The sequence below is a fragment of the Micromys minutus genome (genome assembly GCF_963924665.1).
Source record: "Micromys minutus genome assembly, chromosome: 15".
Taxonomy (NCBI): Eukaryota; Metazoa; Chordata; class Mammalia; order Rodentia; family Muridae; genus Micromys; species Micromys minutus.
The window spans coordinates 52,903,993-52,930,508 of NC_137984.1; the positions used below are offsets into that span (position 1 = coordinate 52,903,993).

Genomic DNA, 26,516 nt, shown 5'->3' on the forward strand with positions numbered 1-26,516 from the left:
CATTGAAGCTCCCGTGACAATTACATTTCCTTTTTACTGCTGACCAGAATGGTTGCTCTCTACTCATTTAAAAGGAATGACACTAACGTCATGGAGTTTAGGCATTTTATACTTTATGTAAATAGAACGTGGCGTGCACAGAAGCTCCGTGTTACTTCTGTGAGAGCCGAAGAAAGGAACAAACAATAAAAAGCTGCTGCTGACCCAGCTCAGCACGAAACAGTGGTTGATGCCAAGTCAGGTCGGTGTCAGTTACGTACATGGATCTGTCTTCTTACAGGAGTCAAATGGAACTTGTGGGAAAGAGCAGAGAGTAAATGGAGGTGGATCTGAGAAGGAGAGGTACCACCATCACGGGGACAATGCACCAGATACCATCCCATCACTCCCTTTGTAACAGTGTCACCTTCTGAGCATTCTTGAATTCACATGTCCTAATGGCAAAGCTCAAACCCACTGCTGGGCTAACTGCTCGTCTCAGTTGGAGAGAGCCCAGACTCCCGATGTCTGTTCTCCCCTCACTTCTACCCTCAGTTCTGCTGCACGCTGGCCATGTTGTCTTAAGACCTGACTGATGAAAGTCGTGTTCTACAACATTCAAGGTCCCCTGAAGCTCTCCTCTCCGAATTAATACTGTCCCAGCTAGTATTTTCCCAGTGCTCTTTGCTGGACTTTCCCAACTAAATTGTTTCTCATCCATCAGTGCAGAATTCTTACTTCCGTTTCTTCTGGAAAACGCAGAGTAAGGCTCAGAATCACACGTGAGTGTTAAGACTCAGCCACTGAAGTGTCATGTGGTAACTTACGTATCCAGTGTGCTTAGGCTACCCCCAAAGTGACATTATATCAGTAAATACAAAGCTCTCTCACTTTAATCTATCTGCTGGATTTGGAAACACAAATAAAAACGTACACTCTCTCTTTGTCTTGGCTTATCTTCGTATTATTCCCAAGTTCTAAACTTATCTAGATTATTTTACTGTATTTTGAAAGACCATATATAATCTGTAGCTCCTACTGCTCATGATTGTCTGAAGAGTTTTAAAACACTACTCTGATAAAGTAAAATGAACTATGGACTCATCCCCAGAATTTGCTTACTTTCCTCCAGAAGTTGGCCATTTAAAACCTGTTTAAATTGAATTATTGTTCTACATTATTGTACTTTGGGTCATGAGAAACTTATTAAAAGCTGTCTATGATGGTCGAGTGAAACAGTCATTAATAAATGTGTGTTCTACCGAGATTCAGACAGAGAAAAACCAGTAAGATAGAAATAAGAGGAGGCTGGAAAGGGGCTCAGGCTGGGTAGGAGCACTTACTGCTCTTCCAGAAAACCTGGATTCCATTCGAAGCATCCACATGGCTCATAGTATGTCTGACAACTGTCAGTTCTAAGGGACCTGAGGCTGCGTCTGACTTCCACAGGATAGGCACACATGTGGTGCACCTACATACTTTCATGCCCTCACACACATAAAAATAAAAATAAATATTAGAAACAGTAAAATAAAGCAATACAAGTTTAGTTTGAGGACTCCTCCCCAATGCTGAGTTAAATTTACTTAGAGACCCAATACCAAAACTGTCTTCATTGTGGTTTTGTGTAGAGTTTAGGGTTGATTTCTTTGACCTCTTGTTTAGAACTTGGAACCAAAACAGTGTGGCCAGCCAAAAACAGAGCTGGGATATTTTAGACAGGGAAATTTATCACGACTTCCCAGGGTGCAATCTGCCTGATCTGCCTCAGTTTACTTCTGAGGAAGTAAGAACAGAATGCTCTTACAGGCTTAGTATATCTGGCTATTTTATAGCTGTAGCTTCTCAAGAATCAGAGTATAAAATTCTGACTTTCTCCCAGAAGTAGTGGTATGTTTTCTTTCAGAGTTTTCATAATTTTTGTTTGATTCTCTCAACATATTTTTCTCAATGTTTGCCTATCCCTCGCTTTAAGAACAAACATTTTGTTTTTGGGTTTTGTTTTGTTTTGTTTTATGGAAAACGGGACCTTGCTATATAGTCCTAGCCAGCCAGGAACTCACTATGTAGCCCAAACTGGCCTTCAGCCTGTGACCTTGTGTCCAGAGTGCTAAGATTACAGGCACACACCCAGACCTCACATGAAAAGACACACACTTGTACTTAGATACATGTTTTCAGGTTTATTATTATTCCATTTTTTACTTTACAGACTGGTAATTTTTCTTTTCCATGTAGAACTCATTCCCCAGAATAACAAAGAATTGAAGGAAAAGCCATCCAGAGACTGCCCCACCTGGGGATCCATCTAATATACAGACAGCAAACTCAGGCACTATTGTGGATGCCAAGAAGTCCTTGCTGACAAGAGCCTGATATAGCTGTGTCCTGAGAGGCTCTGCCAGAGCCTGACAAATACAGTGTCAGATGCTCTCAACCAACCATTGGACTGAGCATGGGGTCCCCAAAGGAGGAGTTAGAGAAAGGACTGAGGGAGCTGAAGGGGTCTGCAACACCATAGGAAGAACAGTATCAGCCAACCAGACCCCCCAGAGCTCCCAGACACTAAACCACCAACCAAAGAGCACACATGGACGGACCCATGGCTCAGCTGCATATGTAGCAGAGGATGGTCTTGTTAGACATCAGTGAAAAGAAAGACCCTTGGTCCTGAAAAGGCTTGATGGTCCAGTATAGGGGAATGCCAGGGCAGGGAGGTGGGGGGGTGGGTAGAGGAGCACCCTTATAGAAGAATGGCAAGGGGGTGAGATAGGGAGTTTCCAGAAGGGAAACCAGGAAAGGGGATAACATTTGAAATGTAAATAAGTAAAATATCCAATAAAAAATATTGATTGGGGGGGAAAAGAATTGTCAGGCTATAGCACAAAGTAATCTTTTTTCTTTGGAAGGCCTGGGACTCCTGTCATTGAGGTTGATTCTTTTCAGAAAGGGTAGCAGTAAGTTTTCCATGCCTGCTTTCTTTAGAACAGAGGGATATAGCTCTGGAATCCTCTGGGGAGAACAGTCCCAGCATGCTGGTTTGCTCTAGGAGCGTCTAGAAGGGCAGCTGCAGCAGGGCTCCAAGGCTCCTGTCCCCATGCACCACAGTGGGCATTAGCTGCCGTCAGCGGATGCCTTTCCACTCCGTGATGATGGAAGACACGTGTAGCTTGTTTACTTAGCATGATGAATTCGCATAGACTCTCTGGTGTCTGGGGAGTAAGATGAGGAGTGTGCTGCTGGCCTCAAAGACTGACACAGGAACTCATGATGCACACATGAATGCTGATAAGACCTGTTTGGGGAAGTGATGTCATTTAGGTCTGTCACAACCCAGGGACAGTGTTCCCAGTGACTCACCAGGTGGGTGTGCATATTTTGTGTCATCTGTTCTTTATTTATAATACAATGAAATTACTATTTTTTCCCATTTTACAATATAATTTCAGTGAGTAGGCTGTTTAGATTTCAGGAACATTTTAAAATGTGTCATATTTTAAAGTGAGTCTTGACAGTGTCAAATTGTGATACATTTTAGAGATGACTTTTAGAAGCTAAGAGTCGTTTCCCCAGCTATTTTTTCCTTTTCTAACTTCCTCTTCCCCTACACGGGAAGTACAACTGACTTCAAGTCACTGCAAGAGAAGCCAGCATTTGCCAAGTGCCTAATCTGTGCCCAGCATGCGCTAACATGTAGCCCCTCCTCCCTGCCTCACACCAGCCTGTAAATTGAGGCACACTGAGGTTCAGTGACATAAAGTTTTCTAGTAGGTGACAGAGGCAGAATTTGGACTCCCTGTGAGAGGCTGAACACTGGCACGGGGACCTGGGAGATCCGTTGACGAGCCTACCCCAGTCTCTGTCCTCTTCAGTTGTTACATATCTGCATCTGTTCCATGTACAGAGAAAGTTTGTCACTTAGTTTTTATGGTGAGTCATTGGTTGCAATGTTTCCAGCCTCGATTATAAAAACAAATGAATATTAAGTTAGCATCATTGCCTGTTAGTGTTTAACCACAGAGAAAGGAACGAAAGTCATTTACTCATGTGCAAGCCTGAGCTCACTGGAGAATAAAATCCAATGACAGAAGATGGTTAACATTAACATGAGATACACTGGATGGTTTTACATAGACTTTCCATGATTTATTTCTTTGTCTGGATAGAGTAAGCTCCCTATGAAGGATAAAGATGAGGATGCCCCCTTTCTTTTTGGTTCCCATTAGATTGTTGTTACTGTTGTTGTTGATGGTGGTGGCTGGCTCAGTGCTCAGGATTCCCCTTGTGCATGGTACGCATTCAGTCACATCTGCAGCCCTTGGTTTGGACACATGTCCTCACTGTCAGGCTCAGTTGGCCGTGAGATTGGCAGTGTAGTCCACATCGCCCTCAAACATCTGATATTTCAGCTTAATCCTTCTGATAGATACTATACTTGGCGGATCTCCACCAATTTCTAAGACCTAATCTATATAGAACTCTGACTTCTCTGGGGCTGAGAGACGTCAGTTTTGAGTGACAGTAAATTTATGATCACTAGTTCACTGTGAATATTTCCTTCTAGCCAGAGCTCTGTGGTACCACGTTCAGTGATGCCTAGTCCTTATTTTCGAAGTAATAGATGAACCATTTTTTTTCTTATTGGTTAGATCCAGTGAATGCCTTCCCCAAAGTTGCTCAGAGTAAGCACATGCTAAACAAACAAATTCATCAAATACTAAAAATTCTTGCCAAAGTTTTGTCTCTCTACTTAGCATATTAGCTACTTTTCTATTGATGTGATAAAATACTATGACCAAGACAAGTCATACAAGAGATCATTTAAGCTTCTGGTTTCAGAAGGTGAGTCCATGGCGAGCATGGGAAGCGTGGCAACAAGCAGAGGTTAAGCTTGGCCACAGGAAGGGGAAACTGAGGAGTCACATCTCAAATGCAAGCACAAAGCAGAATTAAGTGTAAGTGGGGTGACACTTTAAACCTTCCAAGCCCACCCCCATGATATACTTTTTGCAGGAGGGCCACGTGGACTAAACCTCCTTTAGCTGAGTGGTGCCACTGTCTGTGAGCCAAATGTACAAAGTCTGTGCCTTTGTGGAACATTTCTCATTCGACCAGCACAGCTATTTATCAGACTTGTATTACTCCTTGTTTTACCTGATTATTATGAGTCAATTATATATGCCAAATGCCTGAAGTCACCCTGAAGAACTTGTTTTAAAAATGAAATAATAGTTTTGATGGATGGATGAAGCACTTTCTGGGAATATTTTATAACTTCTCATAAGTAATTTATTCTTGCAAAAATGCAATTGCCCTCATTTTATATGTTCAGTTGTAGGCTAAGAATTTTATGTGCACTCAGGCTATTTAAAGGCACTTGAGGATAAATTTCTAACTAGTCACTCTGTAAAAGAAATGATGTTATTACTCAACAAGATGTTGGTTGTATGTAGCTCCTTTCGTCTTTTACTCAAAAGCAATGCCAATCATCCTAAGATTAAAAAACAAAAACAAAAACAAAAACAAAAAACAGCTTTTCTATTCTGACCCAATTTCTTATTAGAAGGGGGCATTAAGCAGATAAAGTTACTGTGAAGAGTGACCACACCTGTGTTTCTCCTCAGTCTGCTTGCTGCCCTCCAAAATCACTGCCACACCCTTCCCTATCAAGGTCACCATGTTATCGAGAACTACGTGCAGAGTTTTTTCCTATATATTTTGCAAATTATAAATCTAACTTATTCTACGGTCTAACACCCTAATGTCCCCGTGAGACATGAAATCACTGAGAAGGAAAGCAGTGGCCTACCACTTCTCCTTTTCTAGTCCTTGTCATATCCCTGGGACCCCAGGAAGCACTGGAAGTGCATCCTAAGAAGCAGCCATCTAGAATGTTCCAAGTTTTCTAAAAGTCAACTCCAATGGCACTTTGTCATATGCTTCTGATGCTAGAGGAGCTGTTCAAAAGTTATTAATAATTAATAATTATTATCATAGCTCAAATGGTGAAAGTCATGATTTATATCAAAGCCATTTTATTTTAACAGACACTGGGCACTGTACTAGCTCCAGGAAAACCCATCGGAATAGGCACATCCCTGTTCTCCTGTTACAGACAGACAGCCAGAGGACATCAAAGGGGGTCATTGAGCACAAGGGCAGCAAGGCTTTTCACGGTCCGTGGCCACCTGAAGAAATGACTCATGTGGTTTGCGAAGGACAGTAAGGCCAGGATTATTGGAGTTGAGACATTAGAAAACCTGTTTGTGACCAAACATATTTTCAGGTAGTAATATCAAACTGAAATTATAGCTTCCATATTTAACTTTTCATTTAAGGTAGATGAGTCTAGTCTGGAAGAAGTTTCTGCAACACCTTTATTTGTGGTTAGTTCTCTTGGTTTTTAAATTTACATTGCCAGCAATTGCTTTCACTGTTAACCATTACCAACAGTGCCCTCATACCTATTATGTGGGTGTATTCCTATGTAAGGCAGGCACTGCATATGATTATATTTGACTCACAAAGACTTAGCTAGAGCAGAGAGCCTGCTGCTTCTTAAGCTAGTCTAGCACAGCTCACGTTGGTCAGAGACGCCTCTTTTTGGTGGTGGGCTGTGGTTGATGCAGAGACTCAGAGCTGATCACAGAACTGACAGTGGGTGACTTCAGTGCTTACCCATCACAGTATCTTTACCTCTTCCTCTGCAGCTCAGGGAACACTGCAGAAAAGATTAGGTTTGGAAAAGCCAGATGACAGAGAGGGATATAATGAAGTGGATATATCAATGTTCACTGTATATAAGTATGAAATTGTCAAAAGTTTAAAAATTGATACAAAACTTTCGGCTTCAGAGTGCTATAATCTCCATTTTAAGAAACACTCAACAGGTTTGAATTTAACAGGAAACATTGAGTGGAAACTGAGATTCAAATGAAGTTTTGGTACCTAGACCCCCGGCTTATTTCCTTCCAGCACACGGGACTCATGCTTCTTACTTTTTTACAGTGCACCCCATGTGACTTATGCTTGGTTGAGGTATTTGGTAGATCTGTTCTGTTTAGTGGTAACTGAGCTGTTGATTGAGTGAGCAGTTATTTCTTGGGTTTTAGGTTTGGTAACAGATTGGTAAGCAAGAGAACAAGCCCTTACCCCTCATTCCACGTTCCAGGTACTCCTAAGCAACATCTCTTTAACTGTAGGAAAGAGGGGGAGAAGGGAACACTTCAAGTAGGCTGAATCTGTTTATGTGGCTCTTTGTTGGTGACATTTATATAACTCTGCAAGCCTGGGTTTCTCAGAATTGTGCATAACGTTTCTTAAACCTCAATTCCACTGTATAAGTAAATATGGATGTTCCCATTTAAGAGTGGCATTTAAAAATGACAGGATCTCAACAGAAGACTTCAGATGAATCTCAAGGAAGGTTCAGCAAAATTATACGTGGCAGAAATGTTCCATCCACATTTTAACAGCATCCCCAGAAGTCTGATTAACAGTCTGAAGGATAGGTTTTTGGGCTTTGAAGAGATTGTGGTGACCCAAGTAGTACTTATGTTATGAAAAATGTCATGTTGAAGGCAGTATTGAAATTTATTGTGCTATGACTTAGCGCCAGGAAACCTTCAGCTGCCGGTTACTTCTGAGTAGATAGAATAGTAAGAGTTTGTCTGCTTCTGAGTACTGACACCTTGGGCTCTCTGTCAAACAGGAAACCAAGCCAATCCACGTTCCTACTCCTCACTCGCTCTTGTCCTATAGTCTTTGGACTCAAAATTGTCTGCAACCTTCCTTTCACCTGAAAATTTATTGTCGCATGGGCTGGCATATCCTTTGGGGATTATTGTGAGTCACTCATTGGGTGCAAAGAGAGGCAGAAAGTAAAACAAAGGGATCTAAATGGAAAGCTGTAGACTATTGGAACGTGTTTGCCAACTGCTTTAGTATTTGCTCTGCCATCAGGAGCAAAGCCGTCTGTGCTCTTAGAACAACCACATATCAATTCTTCCTGTCCCAGAGAAGAGACATAATATGCCCCCAGGAGGCATCTCACCTTTCTGTATTACAACAGAAAGGCATGTCAGCAGGCTGGTATTTTTCTTGAATTTGCTAGTGCCAATTTCCAGAAAAGAATGTAGGACTGGCCTTGAAGAAAACCTACACCCCCTTTAAAGTCAACAGGATGGAGTCAAACTGCTGTTCTGAAGTCATGGTTCCTCTTTGTTGATGATTTCTCACTTATGAGTTTCATCTAACATCCATCCTAATGCCTCCCCAAATACCACAACATTGTCACCAAACCTTCCTTACTGCCTGCATTTCATTTTTTCCTCAAAAACTGTGGGTTCTTCATAATCTGAGACAAAGCTATATTCAATCCTTTGAGCTGTTTCCCTGTGTAAACTTGGGTAGACGTAAGGCATTCCTAATGAGTTGTTGTATCCAGCAGGCAATGACTACTCTCTGGTGTTGACTGAGGGCCACCGCTGCAGATCTTGCTGATTCAGTGCTGGAGTTGAGATTATAGGACAAATCCTCCATATATTTCTTCTCTGTATCCTTGATGTGGCTACAAGGACATAGTACTTTGATTGGCATCTTATCTTCACTAGATTAGATTACCAATTTTCTTGAAATTAATGATATGATTTAATTTATTTATTTATCTTATGCTATGTGTATGAGTATTTTGCCTTTGTGTGTGTGTGTGTGTGTGTGTGTGTGTGTGTGTGTGTGTGTGTGTATGCGTGCATGAATGCCTGGTGCCTGCAGAGATCAGAATAAGGCCTCAGATCCTCTGAAACCAGAGCTATGTACAGTTGTGAGACGTTCTGTGAGTGTTGGAAGGTGAACTTAGATCCTCTACAAGACTAACAAATGCTTTAACCACTGAGCCCTCTCTCCAGCCCCTGAAATCTATATTCTAACAAGGTATGAATTAAGTATCACATTAGTAGTCATTTGTTGGCTATTTTACTGATGGAGATATTCTTTTAGTAAAAACTTTACTGTGGAGGTTTTGAAAATCTATGCCATTACACACACAGACACACACACACACACACACACACACACACACACACACATATACCACTCCACCCTCCACACACACATACACACACACACCACTCCACACTCCACACTCCACACACACATACACACAAACACAAGACTCCAGACACACACCATTATACACACACACACACACACACATAAACACCACTCCCCCCCACACACACCACACACTACACACACATGTGCACCACATTGCACATATACCATACTGACATGCAAATCAACACATATTGGTCAGATAAATACAATGTATACCATGTCTAGGGTTCATATGAATTATTTACTCAAGGAGGATTGAATGATTGATTTTCTAATCATAAGGCATATACAATAGGAGCAAGTATTCTTCTAGTCATTATCTCATGGAAAATGAGAAATGTTGTATAAAAAGGGCAGACAGTCATCCTAGCTAGTTATAATCAAGTAACCTGATATAGAGTAGATACGGAATGGTCAAATGAACTATTAATTAATAGGCATTTATTACACTTATAAGATGGAATTTAGTCACAGAAAAGGTTATCTATCACATATATGCTGCATGGAAATTGATATTGAAATCCCATTATAGAAATAATTCTTTTATTTTTATTGGTTATTATCTGTATTTACATTTCAAATGTTATCCCCCTTCCTCCATTTCCATTATCTCTCTCCCTCCCCTTGCTTCCATGAAGGTGCTCCCTCTTCCAACTACCCTCCCCCATCTCAGCAGCTTCACATTCCCCTATACTTGGAAAATGAGCCTTCAGTGGACCAAAGGCCTCTCCTCCCATTGATGCCAGACAATGCTGTCCTCTGCTGCATATGCAATTGGAGGCATGTTTTAGTCCCTGGTAGCTCTGGAGGGTTTGGTTGGTTGATAATGTTTTTGTTCCCATGAGGTTGCAAAGTCTTTCAGCTCCTTCAGTCCTTTCCATAGCACTTTCATGGGAGTCCCCAGGTTTAGTCCAATGGTTAGCTGTAAACATCCTCATCAGTGAAGAAAATTGATGTTTTAATAGACAGGCAGTTAACATGATGGAAGTGTCAGATGTCACTCAGCTCTACGTTTCTATTATTATAATCTTTAAGTTATTTTTACCCTCTACTACAAGAGCTTTAGCACTGCCTGGTTAAGTGTGTACTCTGTAGCTTTCTTGCTTGAAGTCTACCTGTCTGCATCTTACTCCAAGATCTTCCAGGTGAGTCCTAAGCTTAACTTCAACTGCCATCTCTCCCCACAGATATATCTCTGTATATCCTGATTACTCACTTGCTTAAGAGCAGAGTTTAAAGACTTTTCTTATCAGGGAGACCTTTCTATGTCTAAAACAGAACCCTAATCTTTTCCAGCATCACTGTCCTTTTGCCGTAATTATCCTGTGATATGTATGTACACATGCATGTATGTATGTATATTGTCTGTCTGTCTGTCTGTCTGTCTACCTATCTTCTATTTACTAATAATTTAAGCTATCTGTCTTGTTCCATCCTATTCTGTCCTGTCTGTCTGTCTGTCTGTCATCTCCAGCTACCTCTAACCTGTCTTTTCAATTAAGACTTTAAAAGTAAAAGCTGGTTGCTAATAGACCACAGTCTACTAATAAACTCAGGCTTTCAGATATCCCCTGGCACACAGCTCTTGAGTAATTACTCATTCTCTCTGTGTATTAATCTTGTATTTTGCTCTTTCCACGGCTAGTTTCAGGTCTGGAACGTGGAAAGGGCTTTTGCCGTCTGCTAAAACTTCATTGTGTCATACTGTTCATCTGTGCTGAGAGTTCTGTCCAGTTTTCACTCTAGCTATGGCTGTCTCCCCTCAGCAGACCCCAGGCTTTCTGAGACCCGAGCCTACCTGCTATTTCAGCAGCTGCTTGGTGCCTCACTCAGCTCCTGTGATGCAGTGGCCCTTGTTAAAAGTGTATTGCACGTCACTGTAGATGAGGAGACCAGACACCCTGTACTACAGGATTCCTCTGATGTTTACTTAGCTATGCATTTTGGCAACTGAAATGCGTTCTCTAACCAACTTTGGAAGAAACAACTGATCTCAATAGTTAGGGAATGAGGGAGAGATACTTTAGCTGACAAAGGAGAACACAACTGATTTGTGTGAATGCAGATAGTGCCTGAAGGGCAGCCAGCTCCAGATTCCCCAGAGAAGCAGTGTGAGTGCCAGCAAGGAGCTGTGAAATGCAGACTCCAGGGGAAAATGCCTGGGGAAAGCTCTCCCACATCCAGAGAAGAGCCACCTTTCATCCCAGGGGACAATATACCTTTGGGTCTCTTTATGAACAAATGCATTCTTTTTGTTTGTTTATTTTTTGGTTTATTTGGTTGTTTCTTATTAGGATTGGGTGTATGTGCGTGTGTGTATGTATGTGTATATGCATGTGTGTGTGTGTGTATATGCATGCTTGTTTATGTGTGTGTGTATGTATGTGTGTATATGCATGCATGTGTATGTGTGTGTGTGTACGTGTGCATGTGTGGTATGAGTATTTTGTCTGCGTGTGTCTAAGTGCACTGTGTGTGTCTGGTGGCTGAGACAGCCAGAGGAGGGCCTCAGATATGTATTTTACCTTCTGTAATTGCCCTATGGGTGCTGAGGGTCCCCCCAGATGCTCTGCAAGAGCAGCTGGTGCTCTTAACTGCTGAGCATATCTCTAGTCCAAATTTATTGATTTTTTTAAGGTTTTTAAATAATTGTCACTAACCAGTAAGCACCTCACTTAGATGGTTGTCTCTATAGGGAACTATGGACATTCTGAAGCTGCTTTAAGACAGACGGACTATGCTAAGCAGCCCTTTGCTGTCTGCTCCCGGCTTTGGTTTTTCACTACCATAAAGCCAGTGCTTATTCTGATAAAATCATGGCAAACCACCATGTGTTGGATGAAGTTTAATGAATGAGTGAACAGAAATGAAAAGAGGGTTTAAAAAAAAATCTAATGCTTTTCCACAAAGCAGATCACACAGGCAATTTGGGAAGAAAAGCTGAATGCCTGAAGGCTGTGTTAACGCTATACACTGACAAATGCAGCAAAAACAAACAGAGCTGTGTTCTTAAAGGGGAAAAAAGGATTTCCAGGTCATTAGCAAATGATTCGTTGCTATTTCACTGTGTGAGTGTGGGTAAGCGGGAAGGTTGTTATGAGATGGCTGGAGAGGTTTAGAACTGAGGAATTGCTGATGCTTCTCATCCTATAGAAAAGTACTGAAGACCCTCTAAACACCTTTATGACAAGATGGCAGAGATGAAATCTTTAATGATCAAGCAGACATGAGCCAGAGTATTGGTGGTTGAAGAGAGAATGTTAGGGTGATTTCAATGTGCTCCACACAAACTTTTTTATTTTAAAAATTCTTAAATACCTTATTTATTTCATAATAAAGTATGTGAAAGAAAACATGTGTATCTCCGTTAAGCATATCTCCTGTTTGCCATCTCGCTTTTAGCATCATCCACGGTTACTGCTTAAGCCTTCATCATCCCAGATGACTTGACTGGGAAGTCACAGAGCTCCCAAAGCCAGATTTAACTTTTTATGTTCTTTTATAGAGCCTTCTGGCACTTCCCTCTGACTGGCTCTGAACTGTTCTAGGCTCTGGGAGAGGAAGTCACAGAGCTCTTCTGGCTCTCTGACTCCTCAGTGCCTGACGTAATTCCTGGCCACTAGAAGACTTTAAGTAGCGAAATGAAGTGACTCGCAGTAATCACAGGGAACAGGGGTTGAGATGGTGTGCACCAGTGCAAATCCCATCTTTTGTGGGAAAAACTCAAGAGCTTCATAGAAGAAGGATTTAGCTTAATCCTTGGCTATAATGGAAATCACATTCAAAACAGAAATGAAACAATAGGGCCTAATCCTCCCAATTAAGGATTGCCCAGTGGTAGATGCTGTGGCAGGATATGAGAATTGGCATTGGGACTCATAAAGGGTTCAACCAAATTGTGACTTTGTCACCTTCCAGCCTTGCCCAGTGTTCGATGCTTTAGACACAAGGTTCAGATTAAAGCCAGTGTTCCCAGACTTTTACTGCCGAGTGCAATTTCCTCTCAGACTCAGGGGAGTTACCATCAGATTAGTAAACCGCAAGCTGTAAGATTTCCACTGGGTGATGTACCTGTTATTCAACTCATCTTTGTTTTCCTCAGCATTTTGTACCTTGAAATATTTCAAGCTGATTAAGAAATATTAATTTTTCCTCATTTGTTAGCTAGTGCTGATTATTTAAGCTGAATTGCTGAAGAACCTAAAGTACCTAATGATGGCATTGGTGTTAACGTGGTCATAAAATGTATTTTAGCTGTGCTTTAACAGAGCCACTGCTGAGCTTACAGTCCACTTGCTTCCTTGAATTGGCTTGCACATTTGCAATCAGTTGTTAAATCGGTCATGGGTTTATTAGTTTTCCCACAATGAAACTCAACAGTGGATATTAAGTGGGCTTCTTTTCACCCCAAAGCTAGTCTTTGGTTATTTATGAGCTGATAGGTATGCTTTTATTTAATGACTTCAAGCAGAACTTATTAGAATTTTTTAATTTATCATTGTTACTGGGGAAAATTGGAGACCTCATCTTGAGTGTCAAATATTATTGGATCAAGTGGGGTTCACTCTTTTGGTTCTTACTCTTATTAATGAAAGATTTTTTTTATTAAAATTTGAGAGAAAAACAACAGGGTAGATGAGCTGTAAATATTGGCAGATACTCGAAGGAGGGGGGATGGAGGAGACAGAAAGCCATGCCTTTTTCTGTTCGGGTATAGGACACATGCAGGTTTAGAAATGGAGTTTGACAAGCAGCTCCAAAGAAGAAGAAGGAAACCGCTCTTTGGAGAGCCAGTAGAAAAGCTCAGAGTCCAGGAAAGCACATCTGGGCTTTCAGCAGTATCCAAAAGGGTAAAAGAGAAAAGTTATTCTTTAGCTTTTCTGAAGTGGGCAGCCCCCCAACCCCATGCCCAACTTCTATACAACAGAGGCCCTGCAAGCACTGAGGGAGGGACTTCAGAGGAGGGAAGACACATCTCCCTGCATGCCTTTAGGAGAAGCAAATTTTCTGGAAAGAATGGAAGGTCCACTCTTGACCAAGTGATTGACAGAGATTAACTTTTTAAAAGAAGAAATGAGAGATTAGAGTGTTTGGGGTTGCTTGGAATGGTCCAACCAGGATCCAATATAGAACTTAGATTTTATTTATTTATTTATTTAGCCAGGGGGAGGTAGTATTGCCCTCAACCAAGCCCAGATACCTCAAATTTTATGTGGCAATTTAAATCCTAAGGGGGCACTTCCCTCAGCAACCCTTATCAGGAAAGAGGAGGTGGAGTCCAGAGTCCTTGAGGGAGGGGCCATCCCTAAAGGCTTCCCTTCCTGATACCGCCTGTGTGCTGCCTCATGCCATGTATGTCACTGTGGGTAAATATCTTGATGATAAGAACTAACATGTGGTCTTAAGGTACAATTGAAAATCACCAATGTGATTTGAAAGATAAATACATTACAAATTTGAATAATATAGCAGGTTTTGGCCTTTTGAATGAGACTTTTAAAAGATGAGACATTTTAGTGGTGAAATACAGCACACAAAAGCTTTATAAAAGTGTGAAGGGAGGCTGGAGAGATGGCTCACTGGTTAAGAACATTGACTGCTCTTCCAGAGGTCCTGAGTTCAATTCCCAGTAACCACACGGTGGCTCACAACGATCCATAGAACAATTTGATGCCCTCTTCTGATGTGTCCAAAGAGAGCGACAGTGTACTTGTATACAAAAAATAAATAAATAACTCTTTTTTTAAAAAAAAAGAGGTGATAGGTAATTAAAGTAGGGGGCATACAATTTATTTAAATTGTTAAAATTAACAATTGGAAAAGAGCCTGTCAAGACACCTGAGAAAGCAACTAGCTGGTCTGGAAGATGTGAAGACTTTTAAAAAAAGATTGGCAAAGGCTTGGAAAGTAATATTTTAATGGATTCATGTAAATGTCTGCATGTTTCCAGTGTAAGAGGTATGCTGGATGTTTTCAGACTGGATTCTACCCTTTGGGGTCAATAGCATTTGGGGATGGATGGACTGGTTCATAGAAATAATCAGAAAATGTTCCTGTTGCTTTATTTCATTATCTGTTCTTTCTTTCTTTTCTATTCTTTCAAATATTACATCCCTACTGCAGTTTCTCGTCCCTCCTCTCCTCCCAGTCCACCCCACTCCCACCCCACCCTCCCAGATCCACCTCCAGGAAAGTATGGGAATCGCATTTCTGGAGCTGCTGCCCTTACTTGGAACAATGAGATATGGGCCATTCCATAGCCCAGCAGCTTTTCATCAGCATCCTCAGCATCCAAAACCACAAAGCCCTCCTCTCTTGCAGAGTTGCATTTCATTTTCTCAGGCTGGGTGTTGTCTTAACAAATCTGGATGGGGGTGGGTAAGATGGGAAATGATAAAAGCAATGAGATTTAATTCAAAGGGAGGACCCAGAAACACAAGAAGGTAGGGTTCAAGCTACCTAGGAAAATATTCATGAATCTATTCCCAGATGCTCCCTCCCGCCACATACTCACAAGCCCACAAAGCTCCACCAAGCCAGCTCTTGTTCTGAGGAAGCTCCAGAGATTTCAAGTCCTGAGGACTCTGGAGTGTGCTCATATATTCTGAGACCTGGGCTCATGGAGTCTTGAGAACACAGTTAGCTTCTTGAATGCTCTGAGGAAGTTTGAGCATCTCAGACAGACTGGCTTTCCCTGGAGCACACTACTCATATGGTAAAGCTGATAGCAGAGCCTCTTACTTCTCAACTCAGGGGTGCTTTAGTGCCTTGTGCTTACAGATCACTAAATTGAAGCTACAACCTTGGCTTACGAAAGTGGATTTCCCTGGAAATTGTGACTGAGCTAAGGGACAGTTGCTAGCTGGTTCCTACAGGCTCAGAATTTTCCTACTGTAAGGAAAACACGAGAGTGAGAATATAATACCATCTTCATCAATCAATCTGATTTCAAAATCAGAACACTGAAACATAAATCTATTTACTATCAGGTTGCCAAATGCAGTATGAACAGAGTGACTCTGTGTAAGGCAAAAGAATACTGTGTTGAAGAACACATTAAGATATTAGTTACTGATTTCCTAATTAACATAAAATAAAAGTGCATTAGTGTTTATGTACAGTTTTTTCCCTGCTTAAGTTAAAGTTTAAATCAATATTAAGAACTGATTAGAAATGCTTCCATTTGGATTATAGTTTCCAATTTTAACCCATATACAGTTCTAAGCATCAGTTGGCTCCAGGCAGGCTTCCACAGACCACTTTTGGCAGAATAAAAATGATATAATGTTGTAATAATCACCATGTCATTTTGATATATAAAGGCTATGATATGTTTGAGCCACTATTGATAATTTAGTTGAGTTGACTAATTTCATTAGAAAACATTTTAGGTTTGTTTATTTTATGCTAATGAGTGGTTTGTTTGTGCACATGTCTGTTCGTACACTACCTGGGTACAGTGTTCTTGGAGGACACAAGAGAGTGTCAGATGCCCTGGAACTAGAGTTACAGGCAGTTGTGAGCCTTGTGTGGGTGCAGGGAACCAAACTCAAGTCTTCTGGAAGAGCAGTAGGTGCTCATACTTTGAACCATCTCTCCAATCATTTTTCCATTTTTTATTGGCAAGTCTAAAACCTATTATCTAAGCAATTGTAGGTATATAATACACAATTAATTACAATCACTATGACATACGGCACATTACTTCTCTAATTAAAATTTTGTACCAGTTAACATATCTTCCCAATCCTGCCCTTCCCTCAGCCCTGATAATGGCCATTCTAGCTTCTGTGCTGCCTGTAGTTTATTTAAGAGGAGAACTCACTATTTAGACCTGTCTGTCCTTGAACTCAGAGATTACCTGCCTCTGCCTCCTGGGCGCTGGGACTAAAGCTGTGCTTGACATTTGTGACTGCCTTGGGATACTCATCTTCAGTCAGTACAGAAAACTGGGCGAGGTGCCAAGTGACTTCCTCCTGCATGCTGCTGTCCCTTTGCAGTTCAAAGTTCTAAGCCACAGAAGCAAGGCCTGGCTCCACACCCTCTTCTCAGCACTTACCTGCCCAGACCCCGGTTAGAACTGATCCAACAACGGTAGAAGAGGGAGTACCCAAGGCAGGATTTCCCTTGAGTTTTTGTTAAAATGTGGAAAAGAGAAGAGGAGAAATAACCCAAAGCCTTAGAGGCAGAGTCACCTCTGGTCAGCTAATGTATATTCTTATATTCTTTCTAGTTCCTGTTCACTAAGTAATAGAATATCTTATCAGAAAGTGCAATATGAAATATTACAGCATTACATTTCTGTAAGATTTGATTACATGAATGGATAATGGGCAGGGATGGCTCACATGTGCATTTATATGAGTGCCTTTATACACATCGTAAATAAACTATTTGATTATCTAAGTTAATTAAGCTTGGAGCTGAAAGTACTTTAGAATCTGGGGGAAATGAAATTGCATTTTAAATATTCTGGCACCTGAGATGAAATGAGATAGATTAATATGCTGGTTTCTGTTTCATCTTAAGGTACAATCTCACTGTATAAGAGATCTCACTATGACACAAACTTTAGGAACTGGTGAAGGGACTTAATGCTACCAAAGTCAATAAGATGAAGACAAAAGGAACGGTATATAATCATGGCCTACAGAGGATAAATTATTTACCCTTGGGATGTAGGTGAAATATCAGGATGCTACTGCGGGTGTCTAAGGATCCTGAAAAATAAGTAAATTCAGGCAGCAGGTTTCTCGATGCCAGGGTGAAATTTTACAGATAACATGATCCAAATGGTTTAACTTAAAATTAAAGGCACTGGTATAAACTCACATATAGTTCTGAGTGGGCACAGATGGCATGTACAGAAATATTTATAGATGTGAGCAAATGCATAGGTTAGTAAACATACATATATTTTCTCTATCAGTTGAAAAGGCATAAATACTGTGACACATTACCAACAATGTGTCTGATGCCTTGATCCTATTTTTTAAATATCATCCATGAATGAAAGCAGAGCAGGGATGGAGGTGTCATTAGAAGAGCAATTGGTTCTGGACACGAGGCAAGAAATGAACCACATGAGCCTAAACAATATTGTCACGTTGTACAGTAAACAGCCAGACAGAAATAAAAAGGAAATAAACCAATAAACCCACATCACGAAATATTTCAAAGGACACAGGTATCTCCTGAAGTAGCTGTCATGGATACGTTGAAAGACACTGAGAAACACATTAAGTCTGGTGATCTTGGATCATGACCCAAAGAATGTAATAATTACCCCTGAGTCTATGACTAGTAAACAGATGAGGAAGAGACAAGAGACAGTGGCCCTTCAAGCAGAAGAATCCTGCAGGCTTCTTACAGATCTGTCTTTGAGGTAGAGCACAACTCCTCACCATTTAAGCATGGGCTGCACACTGTGCGTTTCTCTGAGAGAATGTGATAGGACAAAAAGAGACATCTCCTGTACCCTGAGAAGGCTGGAAAACGTTACCCTTGCACATGGGCAAGGTTGGCGTGAGCAGAGGTAAGTTACCGTGATGGTGAGCTCTCCCCACAGTGTGCACTTCCTGGATTAGGATTATGAGTGTGCCCCTACACCCATACACCCTTCAGTCCTCCTCCCCCAAGACTTATAACACTGTGGATTATGAAGAAGACATTAGGCAAACACACCAGTGGAAGGCCACTCCACAAATATCTGAACTGAGCTTCAAACAAAACAACCAAAAAAACAAAGAAACAATGTCTGAGCTATACACCTAAAAAGAACCTAACAGACTACACTAAACTTAGAATCCAGACAAAGGTTAAGAAAATGTGAATGAAGGATGGGTTTTAACTGGTCATGACACATCAAGATTTGTTTATTGTTCTTTGTTTTCTTCTAGCATTTCTACAGATTTTGGAGTTAAGTCTAAGTCATTAATCAATTTTGAGTTGCTAGACACCAAAAATGTTCATGCTATAACAAAGTTAGGAGATAATCTAAAAAGGAAAAACATATTTGCAAATAATCACTGTAATTAAAGGTTAATAAATAAAATAAATAAGAAACTCTACAATAAAAATAAGCTGATTTAAAAACTGGACATAGTGCCTGAACAGACTTTTCTCTCAAGAAAACACACAAGTGGCCAAGGGGTGTAAGAAAATCTGTTCAGTGCCATGACTTATCAGGGAAATGCAAATAAATCCTCAGCAACATACATCTTGCCCCTGTGAGAATGGAAGTTATCAAACAAGGATGCGTATTAGAGAGCTGTGGAGGGAGAGAACCTTGTCCACAGCTGAGAGGGAATTTAATTTAAAATGGCTATTATAAAACAGAATAGAGGTGCCAACTGTATCAAACACTTCTCCTAGGGCACAGATACATATACACATACATATACATTTATGCATAGGAAATAAAATCAGTATGTCAAAGAGATAGCTATATGCATTTCCATTATGACAGTGACAACTTCCAAGGTTCAGAATTAACCTGCTGCCTATCAACAAATAAATGGATTTAAAAATGAAAATTATTGCACCTTTAGCAATAAACAAATCTTGCTCTTGGTGACAATTTAGATTACCAAGAAAGTATTACGTAAAGTGATGTAAGCCAGGTACTAGGAGACAATAACTGTGTTTTTTGACATATGCATGAATTCTAAGAAGCTGAATTCATTAACAGTACAGTGGTGGGTTTGGGAAAATTTGAGTGAGTGGTGAGGATCTGTTGGTCCAAGTAAGTATGCCAGTTAGTTTTTGTCAACTGGACACAACCGCAGTAATCCAAGAGAAGTTCAACTGAGGAATCGCCTCCATCAGTCTTGTCTTTGAGCATGTCTATGGGGATGTTTTCTTCATTGGTGATTATTGCAGAAGGACTCAGTCCACCAAGATCGGTATCATCCCTTAGTAGGAGGACATGGACTATATAAAGAAAGCATGGTTCCTTGAAAATTGCCACCGGCAGGAAAAATAGGTAGTTGGAGTAATGAATATGCTAATTGTTTTGATTGACCATCAATTCACAATGCATATAATGGTTGTAGGCACCAAGATATCACAGTGCCTACCATATTCATATTCATTTATTATTTGCCAGCTCTACTTTAATAAAGATGAGGGGAAAATTGCAGAGAAACATTGTTTCATTCAAATACAAACTACAAATACAGTATCTAATAACTATAAAATATAATAGGGGACACAATTAATAGGAGTACAGAAGAAGTCTGTCCCAAGTGTCCTGTAATTTTCTGTAAATCCAAATCTTCTATAAATAGAGATCCTTTTGAAAAAGTAGTTGATTGAAAAATATTAAACAATAGATATCCATATTATAAGTGCTACTCTTAAAGATTCTAAAATGTTTAAAAAGAAAGAAAGACCCTTGAGGAAATTTGACTTAGAAAATTATTTTAGAAAGTGGCTATTTTTAACTTTCCTGAGAGTCTTAATGATATTGAATGTAATTCTAAAGAACCTTGCATCAAGAGGTGTCTGAGTTTATAAAATTCACTTCTTTTGCCTTAGTCTAATTGACATATTAATGTCAAGAAAGGTTATTTATGTTATATTAATGTCTTCTACAAAGTAGAGTCATCTTAATTTTATATACATGCTAAGTAACATATGCATTATATACACACTGACTTCAGAACTATGATGTCACTAGACTTACCTCTTTATGCTTAGCCAATGCACAGAGTTTTCATTATCCTGTAGCTTAGTCCTGTAACATAGAAGGGCTGTGTATGTGTTCGTGTGATGTGTGTATATGCACACATGCGAGCCCTCACAACTCATTGCCAGAAACACAATATTTTACAAAGAAAATTGACAGCATTTCAAACTGAAAAGGACTTCTTACAACATTTGTGTTTGCCTCCTTTGTTTGGGTTCAGAGGAAAGGGATGCTGAAGAGAAAAAAAATCAGGTCTTCACACATTTTCAGGAGTGTGAATTTTATTCTCCAATTTGCTTTTTATACCATGGGCCAGCTGCTGCCTGTAGAAGATGAGGACATCACAGCCACAGTCACACTGCAGCTCAGTGTATCTCTCCTGGCAGAAGAAATCCTAAAAAAAAAATGTCCTTTGGTTTTTCACAGATTTGGTTAGGAAGACCTGACAAGGGGGCATAGCTTCATGCTTCAGAAAGGTACTGTGGCCAAGAGCTATTTCTGGAGCTTTTTTTTAAAGTTTCATAAGCTTTTGAAACTTGGATTTTCTAAATCCATTCTGTAGTTGCTCCTTACCCAAAATGAGATATTTATATCACTTCTAAAAGTCACTTTTAAAGTAAAGTGAATGAATAAAACCCATTTTCCATGACAAAGACAGCTGTATGTGTTGGTGGCTCTTTGCAAGTTGGTGCCTTTCACGATGACTGCTTGGTCATGTGAAATAGCCTCACTGGCCACACATTATGGTGATGAGAATCGTAAAACAGTAGATATTCTGCGCACAATGATCATGTCTCAAAAAGAGTGATGGAGACCATTGGCTTTGGAATGAGGTCTCAAATCTTCTTCTCCCTCGCTATATGAGCTTGGACACTCACCTTTGTTTTGCCTTCCTTTCCTTTTCTGTAGACAAAAAGAATAGCACCCAATGAATAGGCAATGGGTTTACTATTGAACAGGTAACTTTGGGGTTACAGAGATGGAGGGTACTTACTGTTCTCCCAGAGAACTATTGTTTTATTCTCAGCATCCATGATGAGCATCTCAAACTGCCTGTAGCTCCAGCCCCAGGGGATCCATAGCTCTTTTCTGGCCTTCATGGGAACTGCATACATATGGCATATACATGCTCAACCACCCAGACACCTAAAATAAAACTATTTTAATTACAACATTATTATAAATAAATTTCTAATAAAAAAACACACCCAAAGGAACCCAACTCAAAGTCTGCACAATTAGAACAGCCATTCTGCTTCATCTCAGTGAACTGTCCAGTTAGAGTGGTCACTCCAAAGCTGTGGCGCTTCACAGCAGGTCTTGTGCATTCTCTAGGGAAGTCACTAAAGGTAGAGAAGCACAGCAGCTGAAGTCAGGAGACAGGAGCGGGCCGTTGGGAATGGCGGGGCTTTGTGTTGTCCTAGACATTTGGCCAGCATTTTTTGGTCCCAGAGGATGGTTTCCACAATGGAGGAATCCACAGTGGTCTGTTAGCTAGATAGCTGTGGGTTGCCTGGACAACTGTTCCCCTCTGCCCCCTGCCCCCAACCCACCTAAGCCTTTTTGCTTTCCTAAGTGGTCCTTTCTTGTGCTCCACCATCTTTCATTTGCTCCTTTCTCTCAAACGGAAAGAAGCAGCTCATGTTGGAAGCTGCTTCTTGCTTCATGTCATATACATAAAAATGTCTGTGAGCCTGTTGTTTGCCTGGTATCAAGCACCATGGGAGGATTTGTACCTTGGCAGTTACCAAACAAGAGCTTTGATTTCCTTCCATGGTGAGCTAGCTTGCCAGCATGCTCGCCCGGATGGAACTTAGTGAACTTCTTTATGTTGTTCCTTTGTTCACGCATACATGTGATCGATGCCATTGCTTAAACTGTTTCAAACGTGAGAGTAGCATGCTCTCCTGCACTGTAAAATCCAAATCTATACACGAGGTCTACACATTGCTGCGTGGAATGAACGCTTCCAAGTTTCTATTGGAAGGACATCTGGGAAATGAAAAGGCACATCTGTTATATTTTAATAAAAGATGTATGGAAACTGTATACACAGATTTATCCATCATTATGCCAAACTCAGAATCTCATTTATCTGATAATGTACTTGAAAACTCTGTGTTGAGTCCGCGGGGGGCTGTGGCCTATGTCCCTGCCCAGCGCTCCTACCCCTCCACCCGGCGCTGCTGGTGTGGACGCTGGGACAGTCCCTCCCACTGCCTCGCTCGCCCCCAGCCCCGCCGCTCTGGACCCGGTTTCCAGCGCCTCTTCCTCCCAGTCCCGGGCGAGCCGCGTTGGGTTTATGTCTTTATTTGATGAAAACGAGCTGTTGCGCAGCCATTGGTACCTGTATTGGGAAAACATAGCATACAAGCAAGAAGCTTACAGCCTCAGTGGCGAAAATTCTTTCATTTCAGAGACCGAGAACTCTTATGTCGTTATGTCATCCCTTCTCCAGACAGAAGATACCAAAAAGTTGCAAAGATCTGTTCATCTTATTGATAAAGTCACTAATATGCCAAAATGTCTGTCAATATCAACCGCTGCGTGTCAGACCAGTTCTATCGCTACAAGATGCCCCCCGTTTGATTGCTAAAGTTAAGGGCAGAGGAAATGGAATCAAGACAGTTATAGTCAACGTGGTTGACTTTGCAAAGGTGCTTAATCCACCTCCAACGTATCCCACCAAATATTTTGGTTGTAAGCTGGGAGCACAGACCCAGTTTGATGTAAGAATGACCGTTATATTGTCAATGGATCTCATGAGGCAAATAAGCTGCAAGACATGTTGGATGGATTCATTAAAAAAAAAAAAAATTGTTCTCTGTCCTGGGTGTGAGAATCCTGAAACAGATCTGCATGTCGATCCAAAGAAGCAAACAATACATAGTTCTTGTAAAGCCTGTGGGTACTGAGGCATGCTTGACACACATCAGAAACTCTGGACATTCATTCTCAAAAACCCACCTGAGAATAGTGACATTGGTACAGGAAATAAAGAAAAGGGAAAAAAAAAAAAAGAATAGGAAGGGCAAGGACAAGGAAAACACTCTGTATCCACCAGTGAGACACCACCACCTTTAACACCAAATGAAGTTAGTCCTCCACATGCTGTGAAGAAGAGGAAGATGGTGATTGGGGGAGGACACACCTGTGGAAGCTCAAAGGCGCAGAATGGAGAAAATCAGTGACCATGCAAAGGGCCTGACACTTAGCGATGATTTGGAAAGAACTGTAGAAGAACGTGCTAACAACCTGTTTGATTTTAAGAAAAAGGAAGAAGAGGGCATTACTGATTCATTTGATAAAGAAATTGTGGCTGAGGGAGAAAGGCTGGATGTAAAAGCCATGGGTCCTCTTGTTTTGACAGAAGTTCTCTTTGATGAAAAGATAAGAGAGCAAATCAAGAATTACAGGTGCCATTTTCTAAGATTTTGTCATAACAACAAAAAGGCCCAGTGTCACCTTCTTCATGGTGTGGTAACAATGCATCAAGCTCGGCTGATCTCTAAGATTCCACATATCTTGAAGGAGATGTATGATGCAGACCTTTTAGAAGAAGAGGTCATTATCAGCTGGTCAGAAAAGGCCTCTAAGAAATATGTCTCAAAAGAACTTGCCAAAGAGATTCGTGTCAAAGCAGAGCCATTTATTAAATGGCTGAAGGAAGCAGAGGAGGAGTCTTCTGCTGGTGAAGAAGATGATGAAGATGAAAATACTGAGGTGGTATATTCAAAGATTGCCAGCGTACCAAAAGTTGAAACTGTGAAGTCTGACAACAAGGATGATGACATTGATATTGACGCCATTTAAAAGGATGGATGCAAGTTAGCTTTACAGTGTAATGCTGCAAGCTTTCTCCATTACCAGTCAGAAGTGCAACATGTATGTGCAAGAGCTAAAGTGGCCTAACATCATGCTACACTTGATACTAAAAAGCTATTACTGCAAGTGGTCTATAGTTAAGCCCAATGAGACATCTGGGAAGTCCATGCATATCAGTGAGCAGTTGTAGTTTGCTTAGTTATAGATGTTTCTTTTGGAAAAACTAGTGGTGGACACATTTGGATCACATTTATACAGTTACAAAAGAAAAAAAATCAAGATTTGAGTTTGGTCTTTCCTCTGAGGGGGGGACTCTGCATTACAAAAAAAAAAAAACCTTCTTACTTTTTACAAATTCTTTTTGATTATAATAATAAAACCATGCCTCTTTAGACCTGTGATCCATTTGTTTAATGATTAGTTCATCTCAGGGTTTCTTTCTTTCCTTCTTTCGTTCTTTCTTTCTTTCTTTCTTTCTTTCCTTCTTTTTGTATTAGTGACTTCAATGAAAGGATTTCAAGTTAGCTTTGAACAAACCTGCTGGTTCACTGAAGACCAGTCCTACATCAGTGACCTCACACTCTTTTGACTTCCTGTCCTTGATATGGTGTCTCGCAACCATCTACAGGACAGCCAATGACTCATTTATTCATTAAGCTCATATTATTTTGGGAAATAGGCAACATGCTTTGTATCTGATGAGGACTTGTGGTTTTCAATGGTACTAACATTTATTGAGTGCCAACTCCGTAACTGACTCTAGCTGGCACTTTGTCTTTCTAAATTCTTACAACAATCTCTTTCAGTAGATTCGATAACTCACTGTTCAATACAGTTAGATCACTTGGCCAGGGTTACACTGATTAAGTATAAACATCTTAAATTGCTTGAATCTAATGACTAACCTCTTTATGCCAGACCCTGAAGCTTCTTATAGCATGAGATTTCAATCTTCCCATTACCCAGTGAAAATACAAAGTAGAAATTATCACTCTTGGATAGCTTAACTTTAAAACAAAACAAAACAGCTTAGAGGCAAACAGTGACATAGAATTAGATAAGCAGGAAGGTCCTCTGACTTCCCACCCAGAGTGCGATTCCAAAATTAAAATGAGGTCATCATATGGGTCTTGAGTGTTGAATTTCAAGAGGGCATTATTCCAAAACAAGAGCATCTTTAGATTAAAGACAAGACTCATATAAATGTCTTCACAGGACTGTTACTTTAAAAACATGGATGTAGCACAAGAAGAAGTTGCTGCCAAGCCACCAACCAAAGATCATACATGGGCTGGTCCAAAGCCCCAACACATATGTAGCAGAGTCCTCAGTAGAAGAGGAGGCACCTAATCCTGTAGGGACTTGATGCCCCAGGGTGGGGAAATATGGGAGGCACACTCTCTCAGAGGAAAGGGGAGGGGAATGGGGGAAGAATTCTGTGGGGGGGGACAGGGAAGGAGGGAGGGCAACACTTAAAGATACAAATAAATAAAATCAATAATAACAATAGCCATTTCCAGGCTAAAGTTCATATTTGAAATAAAGTGACTTTAGAAAGTAGAGAAAACACAAGATGACTGTGGTAGGAAAAGAGCTTTTGTGGAGAGGTGGCATTTTAGGGTGCATCGCAGGTTAGAGAATATGCTGCCACAAGAATCTCACTATGTGAGAACAGCTCAAAGCCTTGGAAATTGCCCTCGTTACTTGAGCTGCATCTTCAATGTGAAATTAGAAATCAAAATTTAAAATGTTAGTATCTTTTCATTAATTTTAATCTGTAGAGTTAGATCCCTAGAATAGGGCACCTCCTTGTCAATATGGCTTCTTCTGGACTGTCAGAAAAAGCTAATGTTTCACTCTAACACTATATTAAATTGCTATAATACGGGACATCATTTCTAATCGTTGA

General features: G+C 40.6%; 1 protein-coding gene and 1 pseudogene across 8 annotated transcripts in view; both read left to right on the forward strand.

The window, feature by feature from the left end:
• Positions 1-26,516, forward strand: part of DCLK1 (doublecortin like kinase 1) — a gene marked incomplete at both ends in the record, with an annotated part of 262,378 nt that overhangs the window by 42,485 nt on the left and 193,377 nt on the right. The window lies entirely within an intron of this gene.
• On the forward strand, positions 23,306-24,595 carry LOC308430081 (eukaryotic translation initiation factor 5-like; annotated as a pseudogene). The gene has a single exon. The product of its transcript is annotated as a eukaryotic translation initiation factor 5-like (transcript).